Source organism: Heterodontus francisci, unplaced genomic scaffold, assembly GCF_036365525.1.
Source record: "Heterodontus francisci isolate sHetFra1 unplaced genomic scaffold, sHetFra1.hap1 HAP1_SCAFFOLD_49_2, whole genome shotgun sequence".
In the NCBI taxonomy this organism is placed as follows: Eukaryota; Metazoa; Chordata; class Chondrichthyes; order Heterodontiformes; family Heterodontidae; genus Heterodontus; species Heterodontus francisci.
Genome location: NW_027140919.1, coordinates 4,210,202 through 4,231,758, shown reverse-complemented (window position 1 = coordinate 4,231,758; position 21,557 = coordinate 4,210,202).

Here is a 21,557-nt window from a genome sequence, read left to right as displayed (position 1 = left end):
TGATACACTGTGAAACCCCATACACACCTGGCAGGATCCTGATACACTGAGAAAACCCCATACACACCTGGCAGGTCCCTGATGTACTGAGAAACCCCATACACACCTGGCAGGATCCTGATACACTGTGAAAACTCCATGCAGACCTGGCAGGGCCCTGATACACTGTGAATCCCCGTACACACCTGGCATGATCCTGATACACTGTGAAAACCCCACATACACCTGTGAGGATCCTGATACACTGTGAAACGGAATACACACCAGGCAGGATCTCGAAACACTGTGAAAACACCATACACACCTGGCAGGACCCTGATACACTGTGAAAACTCAATATGCACCTGGCAGGATCCTGATCCACTGTGAAACCCCCAAACACACCTGGCAGAATCCTGATACACTGTGAAACCCCATACAAACCTGGCAGGATCCTGATACACTGAGAAAACATCAGACACACCTGGCAGGACTCTGATACACCGTCAATCCCCGTACACACCTGGCAGGATCCTGATACACTGTGAAACACCATACACACCTGGCAGGATCCTGATATACTGTGAAAACCCATACACACCTGGCAGGACACTGATACACTGTGAAACACCATACACACCTGGCAGGATCCTGATACACTGTGAAAACCCCATACACACCTGGCAGGATCCTGATACACTGTGAAAACCCCATACACACCTGGCAGGATCCTGATACACTGTGAAACCCCCATACACACCCGGCAGGAGCCTGATACACGGTGATCACCCCGTACACACCTGGCCGGTTCCTGATGCACAGTGGAATCTCATTCACATCTGGCAGGATCCTGATGCACAGTGAAACCCCATTCACACCTGGCAGGATCCTGATACACTGTGAAACCCCCTGCACACCTGGCAGGATACAGATCCACTGTGAAAACGCCATACACACCTGGCAGGACGCTGATAAACTGTGAAAACCCCATACACACCTGACAGGACCCTGATACACTGTGTAAACCCCATACCCTCCTGGCAGGAACCTGACACACTGTGAAAACCCCATACATACCTGGCAGGACACTGATACACTGTGAACACCCCATACACGCCTGGCAGGATCCTGATACACTGTGAAACCCCATACACACATGGCAGTATCCTGATCCACTGTGAAAACCCCATACTCAACTGGCAGGATCCTGATCCACTGTGAAACCCACACAACACATCTGGCAGGATCCTGATCCACTGTGAAACCCCATACACACCTGGCAGTATCCTGATACACTGTGAAACCCCAGACACATCTGGCAGGATCCTGATGCACTGTGAAAACCCCATATGCACCTGGCAGTATCCTGATCCACTGTGAAACCCCTATACACACCTGGCAGGATCTTGATACATTGTGAAACCCCATACACACCTGGCAGGATCCTGATACACAGTGAAAACCGCATACACGCCTGGCAGGACTCTGATACACTGTGAATACCCGCACACACCACGCAGTTTCCTGATACACTGTGAAAACCCCATACACACCTGGCAGGTCCCTGATACACTGTGAAACCCCATACACACCTGGCAGGATCCTGATACACTGTGAAAACCCCATGCACACCTGGCAGGACCCTGATACACTGTGAATCCCCGTACACACCTTGCATGATCCTGATACACTGTGAAAACCCCATACACACCTGTAAGGACCCTGATACACTGTGAAACCGAATACACACCAGGCAGGATCCCGATACACTGTGAAAACACCATACACACCTGGCAGGATCATGATACACTGTGAAAACCCCATACACACCTGGCAGGATCCTGATACACTGTGAAAACCCCATACATACCTGGCAGGATCCTGATACACTGTGAAACCCCCATACACACCTGGCAGGATCCTGATACACTGTGAAACCCCCATACACACCCGGCAGGAGCCTGATACACGGTGATCACCCCGTACACACCTGGCAGGTTCCTGATGCACAGTGGAATCTCATTCACATCTGGCAGGATCCTGATGCACAGTGAAACCCCATTCACACCTGGCAGGATCCTGATACACTGTGAAACCCCCTGCACACCTGGCAGGATACAGATCCACTGTGAAAACGCCATACACACCTGGCAGGACGCTGATAAACTGTGAAAACCCCATACACACCTGACAGGACCCTGATACACTGTGTAAACCCCATACCCTCCTGGCAGGAACCTGACACACTGTGAAAACCCCATACATACCTGGCAGGACACTGATACACTGTGAACACCCCATACACGCCTGGCAGGATCCTGATACACTGTGAAACCCCATACACACCTGGCAGTATCCTGATCCACTGTGAAAACCCCATACACAACTGGCAGGATCCTGATCCACTGTGAAACCCACACAACACATCTGGCAGGATCCTGATCCACAGTGAAACCCCATACACACCTGACAGTATCCTGATACACTGTGAAACCCCAGACACAACTGGCAGGATCATGATGCACTGTGAAAACCCCATACACACCTGGCAGGACCCTGATACCCTGTGGAAACCCCATATGCACCTGGCAGTATCCCGATCCACTGTGAAACCTCCATACACACCTGGCAGGATCATGATACATTGTGAAACCCCATACACACCTGGCAGGATCCTGATACACTGTGAAAACCGCATACACGCCTGGCAGGACTCTGATACACTGTGAATCCCCGCACACACCACGCAGTTTCCTGATACACTGTGAAAACCCCATACACACCTGGCAGGTCCCTGATACACTGTGAAACCCCATACACACCTGGCAGGATCCTGATACACTGTGAAAACCCCATGCACACCTGGCAGGACCCTGATACACTGTGAATCCCCGTACACACCTTGCATGATCCTGATGCACTGTGAAAACCCCATACACACCTGTAAGGACCCTGATACACTGTGAAACCGAATACACACCAGGCAGGATCCGGATACACTGTGAAAACACCATCCACACCTGGCAGGACCCTGACACACTGTGAAAACCCCATATGCACCTGGCAGGATCCTGATCCACTGTGAAACCCCCATACACACCTGGCAGGATCCTGATACACTGTGAAACCCCATAAACACCAGGCAGGATCCTGATACACTGAGAAAACCCCATACACACCTGGCAGGACTCTGATACACCGTCAATCCCCGTACACACCTGGCAGGATCCTGATACACTGTGAAAACCCCATACACACCTGGCAAGACCCTGATACACTGTGAAAACCCATACACACCTGGCAGGATCCTGATACACTGTGAAAACCCCATACACACCTGGCAGGATCCTGATACACTGTGAAAACCCCATAAACACCAGGCAGGATCCTGATACACTGTGAAAACCCCATAAACACCAGGCAGGATCCTGATAAACTGTGAAACCCCATACACAAGTGGCAGGATCCTGATACACTGTGAAAACCCCATGCACACTTGGCAGGATCCTGATACACTGTGAAAACCCCATACACACCTGGCAGGATCCTGATCCACTGTGAAAACCCCATACACACCTGGCAAGATACTGATGAACTGTGAAACCCCCAAACAAACGGCAGGATACTGAAAAACTCTGAAAACGCCATACACATCTGGCAGGATCCTGATATACTGTGAAAATCCATACACACCTGGCAGGATCCTGATACACTGTGAAACCCCCATACACACCCGGCAGGAGCCTGATACACTGTGAAAACCCCGTACACACCTGGCAGGTTCCTGATGCACAGTGGAACCCCATGCACATGTGGCATGATCCTGATGCAAAGTGAAACCCCATTCACATCTGGCAGGATCCTGATACACTGTGAAACCCCATACACACCTGGCAGGATCCTGATACACTGTGAAACCCCCATGCACACCGGGCCGGATCCTGGTCCACTGTGAAAACGCCATACACACCTGGCAGGACGCTGATAAAGTGTGAAAACCCCATACACACCTGGCAGGTACCAGATACACTGTGAAAACCCCATACCCTCCTGGCAGGAACCTGATACACTGTGAGAACCCCATACACACCTGGCAGGACACTGATACATTGTGAAAACCCCATACACTCCTGGCAGGATCCTGAGACACTGTGAAAACCCCATGCAAACTTGGCAGGATCCTGATACACTGTGAAAACCCCATACACAACTGGCAGTATCCTGATCCACTGTGAAAACCCCATACACACCTGGCAAGATGCTGATAAACTGTGAAACCCCCATACACACCTGGCAGGACACTGAAAAGCTCTGAAAACCCCAGACACATCTGGCAGGATCCTGACATACTGTGAAAATCCATACACACCTGGAAGGATCCTGATACACTGTGAAACCCCATACACACCCGGCAGGAGCCTGATACACTGTGAAAACCCCGTACACACCTGGCAGATTCCTGATGCACAGTGGAACCCCATTCACCTCTGGCAGGATCCTGATGCACAGTGAAACCCCATTCACATCTGGCAGGATCCTGATACACTGTGAAACCCCATACACACCTGGCAGGATCCTGATACACTGTGAAACCCCATACACACCTGGCAGGATCTTGATACACTGTGAAACCCCATACACACCTGGCAGGATCCTGATACACTGTGAAACCCCCATGCACACCTGGCAGGATCCTGAGCCACTGTGAAAACGCCATACACACCTGGCAGGACGCTGATAAAATGTGAAAACCCCATACACACCTGGCAGGACCCTGATACACTGTGAAAACCCCAAACCCTCCTGGCAGGATCCTGATACACTGTGAAAACCCCATACACACCTGGCAGGACACTGATACACTGTGAAAACCCCAAACACTTCTGGCAGGTTCCTGATACACTGTGAAACCCCATACACACCTGGCAGTATCCTGAAACACTGTGAAAACCCCATACACACCTGGCAAGATGCTGATAAACTGTGAAACCCCCATACACACCTGGCAGGACACTGAAAAGCTCTGAAAACCCCAGACACATCTGGCAGGATCCTGACATACTGTGAAAATCCATACACACCTGGAAGGATCCTGATACACTGTGAGACCCCATACACAACTGGCACGATCCTGATACACTGTGAAAACCCCATACACAACTGGCAGGATCCTGATCCACTGTGAAACCCCCACAACACATCTGGCAGTATCCTGATACACTGTGAAACCCCATACACACCTGGCAGGATCCTGATACACAGTGAAACCCCTGAAACATCAGGTTCAATCCTGATGCACTGTGAAAACCCCATATGCACCTGTCAGCATCCTGATCCACTGTGAAACCCCCATACACACCTGGCAGGATCCTGATACACTGTGAAAACCCCATACACACCTGGCAGGACTCTGATACACTGTGAATCCCCGTACACACCTGGCAGGTTCCTGATACACTGTGAAAACCCCATACACACCTTGCAGGTCCCTGAAACACTGTGAAAGCCCATACACACCTGGCAGGATCCTGATACACTGTGAAAACCCCATGCCCACCTGGCAGGACCCTGATACACTGTGAATCCCCGTACACACCTGGCATGATCCTGATACACTGTGAAAACCCCATGCACACCTGTAAGGACCCTGATACACTGTGAAACCGCATACACAACAGGCAGGATCCCGATACACTGTGAAAACACCATACACACGTGGCAGGAACCTGATACACTGTGAGAACCCCATACACACCTGGCAGGATCCTGATCCACTGTGAAACCCCCATACACACCTGGCAGGATCTTGATACACTGCGAAACCCCATACACACCTGGCAGGATCCTGATACACTGTGAATCCCCGTACACACCTGGCAGGTTCCTGATACACTGTGAAAACCCCATACACACCTTGCAGGTCCCTGATACACTGTGAAAGCCCATACACACCTGGCAGGATCCTGATACACTGTGAAAACCCCATGCCGACCTGGCAGGACCCTGATACACTGTGAATCCCCGTACACACCTGGCATGATCCTGATACACTGTGAAAACCCCATGCACACCTGTAAGGACACTGATACACTGTGAAACCGCATACACAACAGGCAGGATCCCGGTACACTGTGAAAACACCATACGCACGTGGCAGGAACCTGATACACTGTGAAAACCCCATACACACCTGGCAGGATCCTGATACACTGTGAAAACCCCATACACACCTGGCAGGATCCTGATACACTGTGAAACCCCATACACACCTGGCAGGATCCCGATACACTGTGAAAACACCAGACACACACCAGCAGGACCCTGATACACTGTGAAAACCCCAAACACACCTGGCAGTATCCTGATACACTTGCGAAAAACCCCACACACACCTGGCTGGACCCTGATGCACTGTGAAAACCCCATACACACCTGGTAGGATCCTGACACACTGGGAAAACCACATACACACCTGGCGGGACCCTGATACACTGTGTAAAGCCCGTACACACCTGGCAGGATTCTGATACACTCTGAAAACCCAATTCACAACTGACAGGATCCTGATACAATGTGAAAACCCCATACAATACTGGCAGGACCCTGATACACTGTGAAAACCCCATACACACCTGACAGGATCCTGATACACTGTTAAAACCCCGTGCACACCTGGCAGGACACTGATACACTGTGAAAACCCCATTCATACCTGGCAGGATCCTGTTACTGTGTGAAAAACCCATACACACCTGGCAGGACCCTGATACACTGTGAAATCCCCATACACACCTGGCAGTATCCTGATGCACTGTGAAACCCTCACACACACGGTAGGATCCTGATACACTGTGAAACCCCATACACACCTGGCAGGATCCTGATACACTGTGAAACCCCCATACACACCCGGCAGGAGCCTGATACACTGTGAAAAACCCCATACACACCTGGCATGTTCCTGATGCACGGTGGAACCCCATTCACATCTGTCAGGATCCTGATGCACAGTGAAACCCCATTCACATCTGGCAGGATCCTGATACACTGTGAAACCCCATACACACCTGGCAGGATCCTCATACACTGTGAAACCCCATACACACCTGGCAGGATCCTGACACACTGTGAAACCCCATAAACACCTGGCAGGATCCTGATACACTGTGAAACCCCCATGCACACCAGGCAGGATCCTGATCCACTGTGAAAACGCCATACACACCTGGCAGGACGCTGATAAACTGTGAAAAACCCATACACACCTGACAGGACCCTGATACACTGTGTAAACCCCATACCCTCCTGGCAGGAACCTGATACAATGTTAAAACCCCGTACATAGCTGGCAGGACACTGATACACTGTGAAAACCCCATACACTCCTGGCAGGATCCTGATAGACTGTGAAACCCCATACACACATGGCAGTATCCTGATCCACTGTGAAACCCCATACACACCTGGCAGATCCTGATACGCTGTGAAAACCCCATACACAACTGGCAGGATCCTGATCCACTGTGAAACCCCCACCACACATCTGGCAGGATCCTGATACACTGTGAAACCCCATACACACCTGGAAGGATCCTGATACACTGTGAGACCCCATACACAACTGGCACGATCCTGATACACTGTGAAAACCCCATACACAACTGGCAGGATCCTGATCCACTGTGAAACCCCCACAACACATCTGGCAGTATCCTGATACACTGTGAAACCCCATACACACCTGGCAGGATCCTGATACACAGTGAAACCCCTGAAACATCAGGTTCAATCCTGATGCACTGTGAAAACCCCATATGCACCTGTCAGCATCCTGATCCACTGTGAAACCCCCATACACACCTGGCAGGATCCTGATACACTGTGAAAACCCCATACACACCTGGCAGGACTCTGATACACTGTGAATCCCCGTACACACCTGGCAGGTTCCTGATACACTGTGAAAACCCCATACACACCTTGCAGGTCCCTGAAACACTGTGAAAGCCCATACACACCTGGCAGGATCCTGATGCACTGTGAAAACCCCATGCCCACCTGGCAGGACCCTGATACACTGTGAATCCCCGTACACACCTGGCATGATCCTGATACACTGTGAAAACCCCATGCACACCTGTAAGGACCCTGATACACTGTGAAACCGCATACACAACAGGCAGGATCCCGATACACTGTGAAAACACCATACACACGTGGCAGGAACCTGATACACTGTGAGAACCCCATACACACCTGGCAGGATCCTGATCCACTGTGAAACCCCCATACACACCTGGCAGGATCTTGATACACTGCGAAACCCCATACACACCTGGCAGGATCCTGATACACTGTGAATCCCCGTACACACCTGGCAGGTTCCTGATACACTGTGAAAACCCCATACACACCTTGCAGGTCCCTGATACACTGTGAAAGCCCATACACACCTGGCAGGATCCTGATACACTGTGAAAGCCCCATGCCGACCTGGCAGGACCCTGATACACTGTGAATCCCCGTACACATCTGGCATGATCCTGATACACTGTGAAAACCCCATGCACACCTGTAAGGACACTGATACACTGTGAAACCGCATACACAACAGGCAGGATCCCGATACACTGTGAAAACACCATACGCACGTGGCAGGAACCTGATACACTGTGAAAACCCCATACACACCTGGCAGGATCCTGATACACTGTGAAAACCCCATACACACCTGGCAGGATCCTGATACACTGTGAAACCCCATACACACCTGGCAGGATCCCGATACACTGTGAAAACACCATACACACCAGCAGGACCCTGATACACTGTGAAAACCCCAAACACACCTGGCAGTATCCTGATACACTTGCGAAAAACCCCACACACACCTGGCTGGACCCTGATGCACTGTGAAAACCCCATACACACCTGGTAGGATCCTGACACACTGGGAAAACCACATACACACCTGGCGGGACCCTGATACACTGTGTAAAGCCCGTACACACCTGGCAGGATTCTGATACACTCTGAAAACCCAATTCACAACTGACAGGATCCTGATACAATGTGAAAACCCCATACAATACTGGCAGGACCCTGATACACTGTGAAAACCCCATACACACCTGACAGGATCCTGATACACTGTTAAAACCCCGTGCACACCTGGCAGGACACTGATACACAGTGAAAACCCCATTCATACCTGGCAGGATCCTGTTACTGTGTGAAAAACCCATACACACCTGGCAGGACCCTGATACACTGTGAAATCCCCATACACACCTGGCAGTATCCTGATGCACTGTGAAACCCTCACACACACGGTAGGATCCTGATACACTGTGAAACCCCATACACACCTGGCAGGATCCTGATACACTGTGAAACCCCCATAGACACCCGGCAGGAGCCTGATACACTGTGAAAAACCCCATACACACCTGGCATGTTCCTGATGCACGGTGGAACCCCATTCACATCTGTCAGGATCCTGATGCACAGTGAAACCCCATTCACATCTGGCAGGATCCTGATACACTGTGAAACCCCCATAGACACCCGGCAGGAGCCTGATACACTGTGAAAAACCCCATACACACCTGGCATGTTCCTGATGCACGGTGGAACCCCATTCACATCTGTCAGGATCCTGATGCACAGTGAAACCCCATTCACATCTGGCAGGATCCTGATACACTGTGAAACCCCATACACACCTGGCAGGATCCTCATACACTGTGAAACCCCATACACACCTGGCAGGATCCTGACACACTGTGAAACCCCATAAACACCTGGCAGGATCCTGATACACTGTGAAACCCCCATGCACACCAGGCAGGATCCTGATCCACTGTGAAAACGCCATACACACCTGGCAGGACGCTGATAAACTGTGAAAAACCCATACACACCTGACAGGACCCTGATACACTGTGTAAACCCCATACCCTCCTGGCAGGAACCTGATACAATGTTAAAACCCCGTACATAGCTGGCAGGACACTGATACACTGTGAAAACCCCATACACTCCTGGCAGGATCCTGATAGACTGTGAAACCCCATACACACATGGCAGTATCCTGATCCACTGTGAAACCCCATACACACCTGGCAGATCCTGATACGCTGTGAAAACCCCATACACAACTGGCAGGATCCTGATCCACTGTGAAACCCCCACCACACATCTGGCAGGATCCTGATACACTGTGAAACCCCATACACACCTGGCAGGATCCTGATACACTGTGAAACCCCAGACACATCTGGCAGGATCCTGATGCACTGTGAAAACCCCATACACACCTGGCAGGACCCTGATACATTGTGAAAACCCCATATGCGCCTGGCAGGATCCTGATCCATTGTGAAACCCCCATACACACCTGGCAGGATCGTGATACACTGTGAAACCCCATACACACCTGGCAGGATCCTGATACACTGTGAAAACTCCATAAACACCTGGCAGGACTCTGAAACACTGTGAATCCCAGTACACACCTGGCAGGTCCCTGAAACACTGTGAAAACGCCATACACACCTGGCAGGTACCTGATACACTGTGAAACCCCATACACACCTGGCAGGATCCTGATACACTGTGAAAAACCCCATGCATACCTGGCAGGACACGGATACACTGTGAATCCGCGTACATACCTGGCATGATCCTGAAACACTGTGAAAAACCCATATACACCTGGAAGGACCCTGATACACAGTGAAACCGCATACACACCAGGCAGGATCCCGATACACTGTGAAAACACCATACACACCTGGCAGGACCCTGATACACTGTGAAAACCCCATACACACCTGGCAGGATCCTGATACACTTTGAAAAACCCATACACACCTGGCACGACCCTGATACAATGTGAAACCCCAAACACACCTGGCAGGATCCCGATACACTGTGAAAACACCATACACACCTGGCAGGACACTGATACACTGTTAAAACCCCATGCACACCTGGCACGATCCTGATACACGTGTGAAAACCCCATACACACCTGGCAGGATCATCTTCTTTTGGGCCTCCTTATCTCGAGAGACAATGGACAAAACCCACACACACCTGGAAGGACCCTGATACACAGTGAAACCGCATACACACCAAGCAGGATCCCGATACACTGTGAAAACACCATACACACCTGGCAGGACCCTGATACACTGTGAAAACCCCATACACACCTGGCAGGATCCTGATACACTTTGAAAAACCCATACACACCTGGCACGACCCTAATAAACTGTGAATCCCCATACACACCTGGCAGGATCCCGATACACTGTGAAAACACCATACACACCTGGCAGGACACTGATACACTGTTAAAACCCCATGCACACCTGGCAGGATCCTGATACACTTGTGAAAACCCCATACACACCTGGCAGGATCCTGATACACTGTGAAAACCCCATAAACACCTGGCGGGACCCTGATACACTGTGAAAACCCCATAAACACCTGGCAGGATCCTGAGACACAGGGAAAACCCCAAACAAGCCTGGCAGGATACTGATACACTCTAAAAACCCAATTCACACCTGGCAGGATTCTGATACACTGTGAAAACCCCATACAATACTGGCAGGACATTGATACACTGTGAAAACCCCAGCCACACCTGGCAGGATCCTGATACACTGTGAAAACCCCATGCACATCTGGCAGGACCCTGATATACTGTGAATACCCCATTCACACCTGGAAGGATCCTGTTGCAATGTGAAAAATCCATACACACCTGGCAGGACCCTGATACACTGTGAAATCCCCATACACACCTGGCAGGATCCTGATGCACCATGAAACCCTCATACACAACGGGCAGGATCCTGATACACTGTGAAAACCCCATTCATACCTGGCAGTATCCTGTTACTGTGTGAAAAACCCATACACACCTGGCAGGACCCTGATACACTGTGAAATCCCCATACACACCTGGCAGGATCCTGATGCACTGTGAAACCATCACACACACGGAAGGATCCTGATACACTGTGAAACCCCATACACACCTGGCAGGATCCTGATACACTGTGAAACCCCCATACACACCCGGCAGGAGCCTGATACACTGTGAAAACCCCATACACACCTGGCAGGTTCCTGATGCACGGTGGAACCCCACTCACATCTGTCAGGATCCTGATGCACAGTGAAACCCCATTCACATCTGGCAGGATCCTGATACACTGTGAAACCCCATACACACCTGGCAGGATCCTCATACACTGTGAAACCCCATACACACCTGGCAGGATCCTGATACACTGTGAAACCCCATAAACAACTGGCAGGATCCTGATACACTGTGAAACCCCCATGCACACCAGGCAGGATCCTGATCCACTGTGAAAACGCCATACACACCTGGCAGGACGCTGATAAACTGTGAAAAACCCATACACACCTGACAGGTCCCTGATACACTGTGTAAACCCCATACACTCCTGGCAGGAACCTGATACACTGTTAAAACCCCGTACATAGCTGGCAGGACACTGATACACTGTGAAAACCCCATAAACTCCTGGCAGGATCCTGATAGACTGTGAAACCCCATACACACATGGCAGTATCCTGATCCACTGTGAAACCCCATACACACCTGGCAGGATCCTGATCCACTGTGAAACCCCCACCACACATCTGGCAGGATCCTGATACACTGTGAAACCCCATACACACCTGGCAGGATCCTGAAACACTGTGAAACCCCAGACACATCTGGCAGGATCCTGATGCACTGTGAAAACCCCATACACACCTGGCAGGACCCTGATACACTGTGAAAACCCCATATGCACCTGGCAGGATCCTGATCCACTGTGAAACCCCCATACACACCTGGCAGGATCTTGATACACTGTGAAACCCCATACACACCTGGCAGGATCCTGATGCACTGTGAAAACCCCATAAACACCTGGCAGGGTCTGATACACTGTGAATCCCCGTACACACCTGGCAGGTCCCTGATACACTGTGAAACCCCATACACACCTGGCAGGATCCTGATACACTGTGAAAAACCCCATGCACACCTGGCAGGACCCTGATACACTGTGAATCCGCGTACACACCTGGCATGATCCTGATACACTGTGAAAACTCCAGACACACCTGGAAGGACCCTGATACACAGTGAAACCGCATACACACCAGGCAGGATCCCGATACAATGTGAAAACACCATACACACCTGGCAGGACCCTGATACACTGTGAAAACCCCATACACACCTGGCAGGATCCTGATACACTTTGAAAAACCCATTCACACATGGCACGACCCTGATACACTGTGAAACCCCATACACACCTGGCAGGATCCCGGTACACTGTGAAAACACCATACACACCTGGCAGGACACTGATACAATGTTAAAACCCCATACACACCTGGCAGGATCCTGATACACTTGTGAAAACCCCATACACACCTGGCAGGAACCTGATACACTGTGAAAACCCCATACAAACCTGGCAGGATCCTGATACACTGGGAATACCCCATAAACACCTGGCGGGACATTGAGACACTGTGAAAACCCCATAAACACTTGGCAGGATCCTGAGACACTGGGAATACCCCAAACACGCCTGGCAGGATCCTGATACACTCTAAAAACCCAATTCACACCTGGCAGGATTCTGATACACTGTGAAAACCCCATGCAATACTGGCAGGACACTGACACACTGTGAAAACCCCAGACACACCTGGCAGGATCCTGATACACTGTGAAAACCCCATGCACACCTGGCAGGACCCTGATATACTGTGAAAACCCCATTCACACCTGGAAGGATACTGTTGCAGTGTGAAAAACCCATACACACCTGGCAGGACCCTGATACACTGTGAAATCCCCATACACACCTGGCAGGATCCTGATGCACCGTGAAACCCTCATACACATCTGGCAGGATCCTGATACACTGTGAAAACCCCATACACAACTGGCAGGACACTGATACGCTGTGAAAACCCCATACACACCTGGCAGGACCCTGATACACTGTGAAAACCCCGTACACACCTGTATGTTTCCTGATACACTGTGAAACCCCATACACACCTGGCAGGATCCTGATAAACTGTGAAACCCCCATGCACTCCAGTCAGGATCCTGACCACTGTGAAACGCCATACACACCTGGCAGGATCCTGATACACTGTGAAAACCACATGCACTCCTGGCAGGATCATGATCCACTGTGAAGCCCCATACACACCTGGCAGGACCCTGATACACTGTGAAACCCCATACACACCTGGCAGGATCCTGATGCACTGTAAAATCACCATACACACCTGGCAGGGCCCGGATACACTGTGAAAACCCCATACACACCTGGCAGGATCATGTTACACTGTTATAACCCCATACACACCAGGCAGGATCCTGATACACTGTGAAAACCACATGCACTCCTGGCAGGATCATGATCCACTGTGAAACCCCATACACACCTGGCAGGAACCCGATACACTGTGAAAACCCCATACACACCTGTCAGGTTCCTGATACACTGTGAAAACCCCATACACAACTGGCAGGATCCTGAACCACTGTGAAACACCCATGCACACCTGGCAGGACCCTGATACACTGTGAAAACCCCATATGCACCATGGCAGGATCCTGATCCACTGTGAAACCCCCATACACACCTGGCAGGATCTTGATACACTGTGAAACCCCATACACACCTGGCAGGATCCTGATACACTGTAAAAACCCCATACACACCTGGCAGGACTCTGATACACTGTGAATCCCCGTACACACTTGCCAGGTTCCTGATACACTGTGAAAACCCCATACACACCTGGCAGGTCCCTGATACACTGTGAAACCCCATACACACCTGGCAGGATCCTGATACACTGTGAAAAAACCCATGCACACCTGGCAGGACCCTGATACACTGTGAATCCCCGTACACACCTGGCATGATCCTGATACACTGTGAAAACCCCTTACACACCTGGAAGGACCCTGATACACAGTGAAACCGCATACACACCAGGCAGGATCCCGATACACTGTGAAAACACCATACACACCTGGCAGGACCCTGATACACTGTGAAAACCCCATACACACCTGGCAGGATACTGATACACTTTGAAAAACCCATACACACCTGGCAGGACCCTGATACACTGTGAAACCGCATACACACCTGGCAGGATCCCGATACACTGTGAAAACACCATGCACACCTGGCAGGACACTGATACACTGTGAAAACCCCAAGCACACCTGGTAGGATCCTGATACACTTGTGAAAGCCCCATACACACCTGGCAGGAATCTGATACACTGTGAAAACCCCATACACAACTGGCAGGATCCTGATACACTATGAAAAGCCCATACACACCTGGCGGGTCTCTGATACACTGTGAAAACCCCATACACACCTGGCAGGATCCTGATACACTGGGAAAACCCCATACCCTCCTGGCAGGATCCTGATACACTCTAAAAACCCAATTCACACCTGGCAGGATCCTGATACACTGTGAAAACCCCATACACACCTGGCAGGATCCTGATACACTGTGACACCCCCATGCACACCTGGCATGACCCTGATATACTGTGAAAACCCCTTTCACTCCTGGAAGGATCCTGTTGCAGTGTGAAAAACCCATACACACCTGGCAGGAACCTGATACACTGTGAAATCCCCATACACACCTGGCAGGATCCTGATGCACTGTGAAAAACCCATACACACCTGGCAGGACACTGATACGCTGTGAAAACCCCATACACACCTGGCAGGATCCTGATACACTGTGAAAACCCCATGCACACCTGGCAGGACCCTGATATACTGTGAAAACCCCATTCACACCTGGAAGGATCCTGTTGCAGTGTGAAAAACCCATACACACCTGGCAGGACCCTGATACGCTGTGAAAACCCCATACACACCTGGCAGGATCCTGATACACTGTGAAAACCCCATGCACACCTGGCAGGACCCTGTTATACTGTGAAAACCCCATTCACACCTGGCAGGACCCTGATATACTGTGAAAACCACATGCACTCCTGGCAGGATCATGATCCACTGTGAAACCCCATACACACCTGGCAGGACCCTGATACACTGTGAAACACCATACACACCTGGCAGGATCCTGATGCACTGTGAAATCACCATACACACCTGGCAGGGCCCGGATACACTGTGAAAACCCCATACACACCTGGCAGGATCATGTTACACTGTTATAACCCCATACATACCAGGCAGGATCCTGATACACTGTGAAAACCACACGCACTCCTGGCAGGATCATGATCCACTGTGAAACCCCATACACACCTGGCAGGAACCCGATACACTGTGAAAACCCCATACACACCTGGCAGGTTCCTGATACACTGTGAAAACCCCATACACAACTGGCAGGATCCTGATCCACTGTGAAACCCCCATGCACACCTGGCAGGATCCTGATACACTGTGAAAACCCCATATGCACCTGGCAGGATCCTGATCCACTGCGAAACCCCAATACACGCCTGGCAGGATCTTGATACACTGTGAAACCCCATACACACATGGCAGGATCCTGATACACTGTGAAAACCCCATACACACCTGGCAGGACTCTGATACACTGTGAATCCCCGTACACACCTGGCAGGTTCCTGATACACTGTTTAAACCCCATACACACCTGGCAGGTCCCTGATACACTGTGAAACCCCATACACACCTGGCAGGATCCTGATACACTGTGAAAAACCCATGCACACCTGGCAGGACCCTGATACACTGTGAATCCCCGTACACACCTGGCATGATCCTGATACACTGTGAAAACCCCATACACACCTGGAAGGACCCTGATACACAGTGAAACCGCATACACACCAGGCAGGATCCCGATACACTGTGAAAACACCATACACACCTGGCATGACCCTGATACACTGTGAAAACCCCATACACACCTGGCAGGATACTGATACACTTTGAAAAACCCATACACACCTGGCAGGACCCTGATACACTGTGAAACCGCATACACACCTGGCAGGATCCCGATACACTGTGAAAACACCATGCACACCTGGCAGGACACTGATACACTGTGAAAACCCCAAACACACCTGGTAGGATCCTGATACACTTGTGAAAACCCCATACACACCTGGCAGGAACCTGATACACTGTGAAAACCCCATACACACCTGGCAGGATCCTGATACACTGGGAAAACCCCATACACACCTGGCGGGACCCTGATACACTGTGAAAACCCCATACACACCTGGCAGGATCCTGATACACTGGGAAAACCCCATACACTCCTGGCAGGATCCTGATACACTCTAAAAACCCAATTCACACCTGGCAGGATCCTGATACTCTGTGAAAACCCCATACAATACTGGCAGGACCCTGATACACTGTGAATACCCCATACACACCTGGCAGGATCCTGATACACTGTGAAAAACCCATACACACCTGGCAGGACCCTGATACACTGTGAAATCCCCATACACACCTGGCAGGATCCTGATGCACTGTGAAAACCCCATACACACCTGGCAGGACACTGATACGCTGTGAAAACCCCATACACACCTGGCAGGATCCTGTTACACTGTGGAAACCCACACACACCTGGCAGGACCCTGATACACTGTGAAAACCCCGTACACACCTGTCTGTTTCCTGATACACTGTGAAACCCCATACACACCTGGCAGGATCCTGATACACTGTGAAAACCCCATGCACTCCTGGCAGGATCATGATCCACTGTGAAACCCCAGACACACCTGGCAGAACCCTGATACACTGTGAAACCCCATACACACCTGGCAGGATCCTGTTGCACTGTTATAACCCGATACACACCAGGCAGGATCCTGATACACTTTGAAAACCACATGCACTCCTGGCAGGATCATGATCCACTATGAAGCCCCATACACACATTCAGGAAACCGATACAATGTGAAAACCCCATACACACCTGTCAGGATCCTGATACACTGTGAAAACCCCATACACAACTGGCAGGATCCTGATCCACTGTGAAACCCCCATGCACACCTGGCAGGATCCTGATACACTGGGAAACCCCATACACATCTGGCAGGATCCTGATAAACTGGGAAAATCCCATACACACCTGGCGGGACCCTGATACACTGTGTAAAGCCTATACACACCTGGCAGGATCCTGATACACTCTAAAAACCCAATTCACACCTGGCAGGATCCTGATACAGTGTGAAAAGCCCATACACACCTGGCAGGACACTGATACACTGCGAAATCCCCATACACACCTGGCAGGATCCTGATGCACTGTGAAACACTCATACACACCTGGTAGAATCCTGATACACTGTGAAAACCCCATACTCACCTGGCAGGACCCTGATACGCTGTGAAAACCCCATACAAATCTGGCAGTATCCTGATACACTGTGGAACCCCATACACACCTGGCAGGACCCTGATACACTGTGAAAACCCCGTACACCCCTGTCTGTGTCCTGATACACTGTGAAACCCCATACACAACTGGCAGGATCCTGATACACTGTGAAAACCCCATGCACTCCAGGCAGGATCCTGATCCACAGTGAAACGCCATACACACCTGGCAGGATCCTGATACACTGTGAAAACCACATGCACTCCTGGCAGGATCATGATCCACTGTGAAATCAAAATACACACCTGGCAGGGCCCTGATACACTGTGAAAACCCCATACACACCTGGCAGGATCCTCTTACACTGTTATAACCCCATACACACCTGGCAGGATCCTGATACACTGTGAAAACCACATGCAAAACTGGCAGGATCATGATCCACTGTGAAACCCCATACACACCTGGCAGGACCCTGAAACACTGTGAAACCCCATACACACCTGGCAGGATCCTGATGCACTGTGAAATCACCATACACACCTGGCAGGGCCCGGATCCACTGTGAAATCCCCAGACACGCCTGGCAGGATCCTGTTACACTGTTATAACCCCATACACACCAGGCAGTATCCTGATACACTGTGAAAACCACATGCACTCCTGGCAGGATCATGATCCACTGTGGAACCCCATACATACCTGGCCGGAACCCGATACACTGTGAAAACCCCATACACAACTGGCAGGATCCTGATCCACTGTGAAACCCCCATGCACACCTGGCAGGATCCTGATACACTGTGAAACCCGATACACACCTGGCAGGATCCTGATACACTGTGTAAAGCCTATACACACTGGGCAGGATACTGATACACACTAAAAACCCAATTCACACCTGGCAGGATCCTGATACACTGTGAAAACCCCATACAATACTGGCAGGATCCTGATACACTGTGAAAACCCCATGCACACCTGGCAGGACCCTGATATACTGTGAAAACCCCATTCACACCTGGCAGGTTACTGTTACAGTGTGAAAAGCCCACACACACCTGGCAGGACCCTGATGCACTGCGAAATCCCCATACACACCTGACAGGATCCTGATGCACTGTGAAACCCTCATACACACCTGGTAGAATCCTGATACACTGTGAAAACCCCATACACACCTGGCAGGACCCTGATACGCTGTGAAAACCCAATACACATCTGGCAGCATCCTGATACACTGTGGAACCCCATACACACCTGGCAGGACCCTGATACACTGTGAAAACCCCGTACACACCTGTCTGTGTCCTGATACACTGTGAAACCCCATACACACCTGGCAGGATCCTGATACACTGTGAAAACCCCATGCACTCCAGGCAGGATCCTGATCCACTGTGAAACGCCATACACACCTGGCAGGATCCTGATACACTGTGAAAACCACATGCACTCCTGGCAGAATCATGATCCACTGTGAAACCCCATACACACCTGGCAGGACCCTGATACACTGTGAAATCACCATACACACCTGGCAGGGCCCTGATACACTGTGAAAACCCCATACACACCTGGCAGGAACCTGTTACACTGTTATAACCCCATACACACCTGGCAGGATCCTGATACACTGTGATAACCACATGCACTCCTGGCAGGATCATGATCCACTGTGAAACCCCATACACACCTGGCAGGAACCCCATGCACTGTGAAAACCCCATACACACCTGTCAGGATCCTGATACAATGTGAAAACCCCATACACAACTGGCAGGATCCTGATCCGCTGTGAAACCCCCATGCACACCTGGCAGGATCCTGATAGACTGTGAATCCCCATCACACCTGGCAGAATCCTGATACACTGTGAAAACCCCATACACACCTGGCAGGATCCTGATCCACTGTGAAACCCCTTACACATCTGACAGGATCCTGATACACTGTGAAAACCCAAACACTCCTGGAAGGATCCTGATCCACTGTGAAAACCCCATACACACCTGGCAGGATCCTGATACACTCTGAAATCCCATACACTCCTGGCCGGATTCTGATACACTGTGCAACCCCCATACACATCTGGAAGGATCCTGATGCAATGTGAAATCCCCATACACACCTGGCAGGATCCTGATACACATTGAAAACCCCATACACACCTAGCAGGATCCTGATACACACTGAAACCCCATTCACTCCTGGCAGGATTCTGATACACAGTGCAACCCCCAAACACATCTGGAAGGATCCTGATGCAATGTGAAATCCCCATACATACCTGGCAGGATCCAGATACACTGTGAAAACCCCATACACACCTGGCAGGATCCTGATACACTCTGAAAACCCCAGACACACCTGGCAGGATTCTGATACACTGTGCAACCCCCATACACATCTGGAAGGATCCTGATGCAATGTTAAAACCCCATACACACCTGGCAGGATGCTGATAAACTGTGAAACCCCCAAAAACACCTGGCAGGATCCTGATAATCTCTGAAAACCCCATACACAGCTGGCAGGATCCTGATATACTGTGAAAACCCATACACACCTGGCAGGATCCTGACACACTGTCAAAACCCCACACACACCTGGCAGGACCCTGATACACTGTGAATACCCGTCCACACCTGGCAGGAGCCTGATACACTGTGAAAACCCAATAATCACCTGGCAGGACCCTGAGACACTGTGAAACCCCATACACACCTTTCAGGATGCTGATACACTGTGAAAACACCATACACACCTCCCAGGACCCTGATACACTGTGAAACCCCATACACACCTGGCAGTTTCCTGATCCACTGTGAAAACCCCACGCACACCTGGCAGGAACCTGATACACTGTGAAATCCCCACACACACCTGGCAGGACACTGATACACTGTGAAACCCCATACACACCTGGCAGTATCCTGATCCACTGTGAAACCCCATACACACCTGGCAGGATCCTGATACACTGTGAAACCCCATACACACCTGGCAGTTTCCTGATCCACTGTGAAACCCCATACACACCGGGCTGATCCTGTTACACTGATGAAACCCCATACACAACTGGCAGGATCCTGATACACTGTGAA